This window comes from Nuphar pumila, chromosome 14, assembly GCF_984573655.1.
Source record: "Nuphar pumila chromosome 14, dmNupPumi1.hap1.1, whole genome shotgun sequence".
NCBI lineage: Eukaryota > Viridiplantae > Streptophyta > Magnoliopsida > Nymphaeales > Nymphaeaceae > Nuphar > Nuphar pumila.
The window spans coordinates 64,579,743-64,588,773 of NC_143262.1; the positions used below are offsets into that span (position 1 = coordinate 64,579,743).

Below are 9,031 nucleotides of genomic sequence, written 5' to 3' on the forward strand. Positions count from 1 at the left end.
ACAAAACGAGAGAGAGAGAGAGAGTATTTTTTTTTTCTCGTTTGACTTCTTTGAGAGAAGGAAAAAATAGAACTTGTTAGTATGGCACTTCATCCAAGGCAGGCATGGCTCATACATTAAACAATACGTTGATAGAATATAATAGACACGTAGCAAACACGAACAAGGAATTGATAAGAGACGACTTCCCTGTTTGGCGGTGTAACAAGCAAGGCATGTGGGTGGGCCATAACGACAATTCCGTAACCAACCACCCCCAACAATAGCATCATCATTACCATCTTAATATCAACATTCACACATGAGCTTTGCAAAATGTTCAACCTCACAAAAAACAATAAGCCAACCAAACTATCGAGTGTGGGTGATTCTTGCACTAATTTGACAATTGAAGATCAATCATGTGATCAACCAAGCTAACTGATCTTATCCATAGTCAGTGGACAATGAATCTACTAACCATTCAGCGATTACATTGTGATAATTCCATGTAGCACTGTTGTTTTTGTGCAAACTGCTGTTACAAAAACAATTCAAGAACATAGGGTGCCCACATATTCATGATTCATTCATCACCCTTGTAATCAAGTCATACATTAGTAACCACCGAATTAAGGGGATCAGGAGTACGGTCACTAAACAAAGAAGCGATCACGGAGATAAATGACTGCTGCAATTTCATCTGTTAGTGGCATTGGTGCTTCAATGCCAACCGAGTCCTCAAGATCCATGAGCGAGTCCAAACACAGCCAAAAGGGACTAATGCATGCCATGTATCCCTTGTATATATTCAAGGTCGGCACAATATAAGAACAATGCTGGCTATGTAGCAGTGCTGCACAACAGACATACTGCAGACTAACGGAGCAGATCAGCGATCAGGTCGGAGTACTTCACAAAATACTTTAGCCGCACAAAACACAGAAAATCGCTGTGCATATAGCGATTTTCTGTGTTTTGTGTGGCCTGAGTACTTTGTAAAGTACTTGGGCCCGATCATCAAACCACACCTCGTGGACTAGAAGTGTTTTTCTTTTTCAAAGGAATACTGCAGACTAGAAGTATGACACGGTACTATCTGAACAGCTATCGGAGGCTGCATCCATTTTACCAGAGACTGATGGCGGTGGAACGTAAGGCGGGGTGGTGCATCTGAGCAATGCCCAATTGATGCCATCGAAAAATGGGTGGCGCTTCACTGCTGCTGCACCCATGGTGGAGCCGAGCCGCCCCTCCGGCAACTTGATCAGCAGCGCAGCGATAAATTCTCGTGCAGCATTTGACACACAGCCCGATGGGAACTCAAGTGCCCGAGCAACAATGTTGGCAAGCGTCGACTCATTGTCGGCACCTCGAAATGGGGTCACACCATAGAGGAGCTCGAAGACGAAGATGCCAAGGGTCCACCAGTCGACCGCGCTGCCATGGCCATCACAGGCGACGATCTCCGGTGCAAGGTATTCGTGGGTACCGACGAACGACATCGAGCGGATGTCGGTGGGCTCGGCGACCACCTCCGGGACGGGCTTCTTGTAGGAGCGCTTCTTCCAGCGCCGCATAGGGTGGAAGCAGGAGATTGCCGGGACGATGCAGCTGGGGAGTATGCATGAATTTGTTGGGAAGGGTGGCGGGTGGGACCCGAGATTATGAACCGAAGTTGGGTCCGATAGCACGAGGGTCGTTGAAGTAGGAGCATCGCATCTTAAGGAGAGATCAAAATCGGTTAGCATGATGTGACCGTCCGATCTGACGAGGACGTTTTCTGGCTTTAGATCACGGTACACGATGCCCATCATGTGGACGTACTCCAGCGCTACGACCACCTCCGCTGCATAGAATCTGCAAAAATAATAATAGCAATAAAAAAAATAAACTTAATGAACTCACATTTAATTCAAAAAGTAATTATTAGTGTACATTTGGATAAGAAGAGAAGGTGTAATGGGAATTCTCATATGGCTTTGCGGTACAGCGACAAAAATGATGGTAAGAGGAATAATCTTGTCATTTTTCAAAAATGCTGCTTCTGTCAACTTCCCATATCCGTTTCCACTTGACTTGGACCGACCCTCCAACAAGGCTAAAACCCAGCCAGAAACAGACTACAAGACTCCACCTGAAGCCACCTAGGCCAAAACCTGATGGGAAACAGAAGCAGGCCCAAATGATCCAGAAACAGAAAGACTTGCTTTTGGACTCAGTGAGAGCCCATACATGTAGAGGTGGGCATCAGGCTAAGCCTAGGCTGTACCTGTCAACGACAGTTTGTGGGCTTAGAGGCAAATCGTGGGCCTCAGCACAACTGGGTCCATTAGGCTATTGGGTTGGCCCAAAGAGAGGTCCAGTCTGGTCTGTTCACCATCTTTTGTACATTAAACATGACCGTTTTTTTTTTTTCTACTTTTTAGTGATTCTTCATCTAAAAGAATCGATTTTCTTGCATATGTTCCATTCGAATGGCCGTGCAATAACTCAAATCAAAACTACATCGTGCTCATGCTCTGCTTAAGCCTGAACATTATCACATTTGAGGCTCATGTGGTAGCATTGAAATTAATGTTTTTGGGTTTAGCTTTTAGCAAAGCATGCTGTAAACAACCAATGGGGGCTCCGCTTGTCTGGTAGGAGCAGATAGTGCACGTCACCTTGTGTTGGGACGTTGCAAGTTCAAAACCCAATGGTATAGTTGTATAACTGGTAGGGGTCTGCCTAAACCCAGCTTGCCTTTCTTTAAAAAAAAAAAAAAGTATCCTGTAAACAACTTCACAACATTGATTTGGGTACTCTCCCCAGATGCTTTTTACGAGGAAGAAATTACAGGGTGTGGCCTCATACACTAGAGCATGGTGGCTAATCTTGGATCCTTTTGCACATTGGCTATCCATAAAAGATGGCAATAGGGACGAAAAAAAGGTGACCTTTTCTAGCGTGTTTTAGGAGATCTTACAAAGTCATTTATCATTGAAAAAGTCAGTTCTTTGGGATTAGGACAAAAAAAGATACTATTTGGTCGAATATGATCATATATGACAGGATTGGAGGGATCAGACGGGATTGGCCTAAGGCATATTCTGTTTGAATCCCCTTGAAGGTCATCCCCAGTTTCAATAGCAAATAATAACAACAAAATACAAATCTTTTGTACAGTATTTACTTCCTCTTAAACAAATTTTTTTTTAAATAATATCATTATTAATTAGCGCATTTATTTCAAAAAATATTTTTAATATTAATATATTAAGACTATTTTTTAATATGTTAAGAACATTAACTTTTTATATTAATATTTCAAAAACTATTAATGTAGTACATGACAAGGTGTTTTGCCAGATTTCATATTTTAATTTAAAACCAATTTTTCAAAAGAATTGAATATTTCTTAATTCTGTCATGTCCAAGTCCTGTAAAATCGAGCCAACTCGTACAAGTAGTTGAGTTAAAAGTACTTGCCTCGCACAACTAAGAGTCACTAAGTCAAATGTGTGCTTAACTTCTGCAGTTATTCGACTTTGTCAGCCAAATTATCACATGAAGCACCAAGAAGCTTCTGCACAAACAAAAAATGTCACACAACTGCAGTAGCAAAAACAACCATCCATCCTACGTGTCTAAGATGGGCGCCTATCATGCCATCTATTTTGTCCGAGATGTACGGTTATCTTGCGACACCACTTTCCATAAAGATTGATTCTTCATCCTTCCGCCATTATTGTTTATCCATTTCAAGCCACTTCTACATTTTCTTCCCTTCTGCACTATACTTGTATGTCATCATCAATATCGTAAGGATATATTAATAACTATCATAGAAGAGACCAAGTCGATAGGACAAAGTCTAATCAAGAAAGAAATAAGAAGAAGAAGGAGCGTTCTGACGGTATTCCGTCAGAGCACCTCTGCATGCCGTTGATCTCAAGATGAACGGCATCCAAAACCTGTAGGAACGGGATGCCCATCACTTGGAACGGGAGCCTCTGAAGCGATCCTCACTCAAGAAAAAGAAGAAGATGATGGTGGTAATCATGATCACAATGAAGAAAATTTATGATCATCATGATGGGTGAAGAAAAATTTTCAGGTTACAGTTCTTCAACTACTTGTTTAACAAAGTCAGACGCCCATCATCTGAGAGTAACCACGTTCATCTAACGATATTATTGGTCCATAACTACTTGAGGAACTATTACCAACCCCAACAGAATACGAGCATAATAATATTGATAATGACAATCTCAGTGTTCATAGCGCGGGATCCAACGGAGACACACATGCACTGAGAGAAAGAAAGAGAGAGAGTGCGGGATCCAATGCACGCACACACACATCCAGAGAGAGAGAGAGAGAGAGAGAGAGAGAGAGAGAGAGAGTGCGGGATCCAATACACGCACACACACATCCAGAGAGAGAGAGTGTGTGCGGGATCCAATGCACGCACATACACGAACACACACATCCAGAGAGAGAGAGAGAGAGGCAGTGTCAACGTCAGGGCGAGTAAGGAGCATACCTGACAGCGGCCTCATCGAACCTCTTGGTCGGCTGGAGTTGGCGGAGGACGTGCAGGTCCCCGCCGGGGCAGAACTCGGTGACGAGGAACGACCACCGGCCAGCGTCGACCACGGCATGCAGCGTCGGCAGGAATGGGTGGCTCACGCCCTCCAGGATCTCCCTTTCCGTCCTCGCCCTGCCAACCTTGTTCCTCCTCACCAGCTCTCGCTTGTCCATCACCTTGGCGGCAAACACCGCCTTCGAGGCCTTCACCTCCACCAGGTACACGCTCCCTATGTCGCCACTCCCCAGCCGCCTCACAAAGCGGAGATCGCTCATCGTAAGCGGCGGGCACCGCCACCTGCTGCCAGCATCATCAGCTGCAGCAGAGCTGCTACTGGTGCTGCACTTGACATCGATGGTGGTGATGGTGGTGGTGGTTGAAGAAGAGCCGAAGCTTAAGCTGAGAGGGTCGTCATCGATGGTGGTGCTATCAGCGAAGGAGGAGGAAGAGGATGAGGAGATGGTTGGGGTTTTGGTGAGGACGCATTTCGTCGAATGCTTTGGTGCGGCAGGGCTTTCTTTGAAGCATTCCGGCGAACACTTTGGTGCGGCAGGGCTTTCTTTGAAGCATTCCGCCGAACACTTTGTCCCTGGGGGAGTCCCCATCGCATGGGTGGGAGAAAGGGGAGCGTCCAGGAGGGGGAGGGGGAGGGGGAGGGGGAGGCGGAGGCGGTCGTCTACTCTCTTCTCTTGGTCCTGAGTAGTTATATCGGAGGGAGGGGGAGAGGGTGCGCGCTCGGATCCCAGAGCAGTGCAAGGACGCGGGCCGGCAGCGTGGTCGTTAAGCCATGTGGCCAGCCGAGAATGGCGCTCGGCTTGCAAGCTCTCTCTCTCTCATTGGTCAAGAAACCGCAGATTTTCCTTCTCCCTTTTAAAAGTCTTTGTTTTGCCAAGTGGATCACATTGACCAAAATACCCTTTGAGAGTTTGGACTTTGGTAATAATGGCCTTTGAACAGAGGGGTCTCTGATGATTAATGTGGGGTGTGAAGATTTTGAGTGTTCTTCTCATTGTTTTATTTTCTTGTATACTGATTACAAATCTGCTGTATCCTTCCGTGATGAAAGTGTAATATGGCAACTTATTTGGCCATGAATTTTCTGGTTAACCACAAAGTCGGTCTCTTTAGTAATTTGTGTAACTGACTAATGAAGCTTGACCTAGGCCATCTAAACACAGCTGGATCAATGAGTTTTGGGACTTGGGTCTATTATTCGTTTGCATTATATAGTGGGTGCCAGGGATGTAATTGTCATTAAGAAACGTTCGTAGGAAAATAATGGAAACAAATCCATCACTGAGTTTTGACTTATTTAGACTGCATGAAGGGTATGGACGTCATTTTAGTTAGGTATTTTATAGGTCTATTTGGCAAATGAGTGAGGGCTATAGAGGGGAAAAGATCAAAGTGGCATTATTTAGTTTTGTCTAAACGATCACTCTCTTGATACTGTCCACGGACTCAAGGTCCGGTCAACTTCAGCACTTGGCTCTACTTGTGGCCTGTTGACTGTTATCCAGGCTGTGCTTGATGATCATGTACACTTCAGTGAACCTATGGCTGACTTAAGCCTAACCCTCACTTGCGAATGAAAACAGGGTCCTTGGTTGAGTCCCACTACTCTTGGTAGCCATAGAGACTGCTTAGTCCTGATCAGTCCAGCGGGAGTCTACAGCACGGACTCAATCAATTCGATCCATTTCCGTCTTGACTGCTTGGAAATGAATCGTCGAGGATGACTGCTTGGGTTTTGACCTGTGCCTTAATTAGGTGTGTGCTTTTAGCCAACCTCCACTGCTAAGACCATAAGAAAAGAACACTCTCAGACATACCATGGACCCGGTCTTCTTCGCCATGAACACAAGCCATAGAAAAAGATTAGCTAGCCGGTCACGAGGATTAGCTTCTCAGACGCTTTAGTCAAACCATGAGTTGGGGACTGGCTTGAACTTTAGAACTGCATTGCTGGACCCTGACTTGCATTCAATCCAAACCATATCCGATTGGATGGGTCATATTTCTCTACTGACAGAGGGAATCTGGTCATGATTAATGGAATCTAACCCATATCCAGGTCAACTTTTTTCAAAAATGGAATCCAGGTCCATATCTGACTCCATTCCTATATAAAACCTTAAAGAAGTCTTAGAATATGAAAGGATATGAATACTTGAACTTGATCAGATCCGGATCCAATTATGACATTATTATTCTTTTCTTTTTTTTTAAGAGGCAGTTGAAAATTCATGCTAGTCAGGCCCCACAAGAATCCACCCTGGTCCAGCCTAGACCTAACCCTTTCGCAGCCTACCATAAGTATGTGAGAGGGATTCAATGGTCACTAAAAACTCAGGTTCTTTATGATCCATAAAAATAAAAAAGACAAAAAAGGAGCACATCAAATTGCAAATTTATAGTTCTTTAAGTAATGTCTGGTATCTCCTATATGATAATTTTGGAAAATAATAGTTTGATGCATTTATGAAATACCACCTAAATAATTAAGTCATTCATTGCAATTTTAGCTGCTTAATTTGTTGCACACCATACACACTTTCAGTGGATTGTATGGTAGAAAAAAAGAAGGTTTCTTCATTTAGGGTGGCGTAGGACCACCATGCATAATGGCGTTCAGTTATAGTCTTTTAATAGCGAATGCATAAATCATTCACAATAAATTATAGTTTCTAATTATAGACTTGGTGGATCCAATGCCAATCTGTATTTACGAATTACGATTGTGCTGGCTGAATTATTTTCTCCTTTCCTTTGCTTTTTTTTTTTTATATCTTCCTCCTCTGCTGTGTTTGGGAATTATGGCAATTACTTAACCAAGTTCATGATCTCTGATATTTCTGTTAGGTAATTTGTTTTGGAGGATTTCCTTTTAATCAACGATTCAAATGCGCGTGATGTCATCCATGTGAACCCAGAATAGAAATTTCCATAAAATGATAAAATAACGATTCCTTCTATTTGAGGGGACCTAGTCTGTACCATCTTGGAAGAAGCGGAAGAATTAGGAATGGCAGTGGACCTGGGGATAGGGATGGCAGTGGGGCGGGGCGGGGGACAAGGTTTCCACCCCCGCCCCGCCTCCACGGCGGGGATGGATTTTATCCTCCACCCCCGCCTCCATCCCCGTTTCATACCCTTCATCCCCGGTCCAAACGGGGATGAGGCGGGGCGGGGATATTGCGGGGAAAAGTGGTCGGGGCGGGGATCGTGGCGGGGACGGGGAAAAGTGCACGTCCACCCCCGCCCCGCCTCCGCGGCGGGGATGGATTTTATCCTCCACCCCCGCCTCCATCCCCGTTTCATACCCTTCATCCCCGGTCCAAACGGGGCGAGGTGGGGCGGGGCCCCGCTTTCCCCCAGTCCACTGCCATCCCTACCTGGGGACAACCGGCCCCGCCTCACCCCGTTTTGGACAGGAGATGAAGGGCATGAAACGGGGATGGACTTATGCTTTTTTTCCGCCCCACTCCGTCCCCGTCTTGCCCTGCCCCATTCCCTCCCCAGTCTTTCAAGGGATGACTATAGACCAAGGGGAAAAGAAGACCCGCCTCGCCCCTGTTTGGACCAGGGATGGAGGACATGAAACAGGGATGAAGGCAGGGGTGGAGGTTAAAATTCATCCCCGTCCGGAGATGAAGGCAGGGATGGAGGTTCAGATTTTGAAACGGGACAGGGGTGAAGACCTTGTCCCCCTCCCCGGCCCACTGCCATCCTTAGGAAGAATGAGAACTCTCAAAATCACTATTATAACATGGAGAAAGTGACACCCGCTTGGTCGCCCCAGTGGTAACGGGCTTGGAGAGAAGGTGCTGACCCCTTCGTCCCAGGTTCAACTTCCACCGGGTGTGCAGGTGCTTTTCATTGGTGGGCTTCCTAAGGACTTGAGTGTCGATGACCCCACCTGGAGATTACCTGCTTTGGCAGGGAACTTCGTCATAAAAAAACATGGAGAAAGTGGAATTCTCAAAACATCGGAACTCAGTTAGACAGTCTTAATAATCCAGTCGAGCCTTCATTGGAAAGGGTCGAGGCCATGCATACTCGTAGTATTTCATGCATCATTACGAGAAACAATTGGAGGTAATGCATTCATCAACTTGGTAATACGGTCGCGTTGCCCAACATCCAATTTTAATTTTTAGCTTCGCCATCTATAGTGAAAAAGTAAATTTCAACTTTTCAAGTAATACATGGTTTAAGTGGTTTTGACTTCATATTAACAATGTGGAGCAATAATATTATTGGATCATATCAACGACACTAATATTGATACAGGATTTTCTTGGTTAGAAAAAATATTATGTTGAATTAAACAAATTTGCATTTTCAGAAAACCTCCAAAAAATAGCACACATATTTTAGAAATATAAAGAAAAAGTTAAAATTATCAAAATTTTAGAAAGTGCTAATTTCATGGTGTTATCTGATAAGAATGTGATTTTTCAAAGCAGGTGATATTTT

General features: G+C 44.7%; 1 pseudogene; it reads right to left on the reverse strand.

The window, feature by feature from the left end:
- Positions 1-1,055: 1,055 nt before the first annotated feature.
- LOC149816891 (serine/threonine-protein kinase D6PKL2 pseudogene) lies at positions 1,056-5,157 on the reverse strand (annotated as a pseudogene).
- Between the last annotated feature and the right edge of the window lie 3,874 nt (positions 5,158-9,031).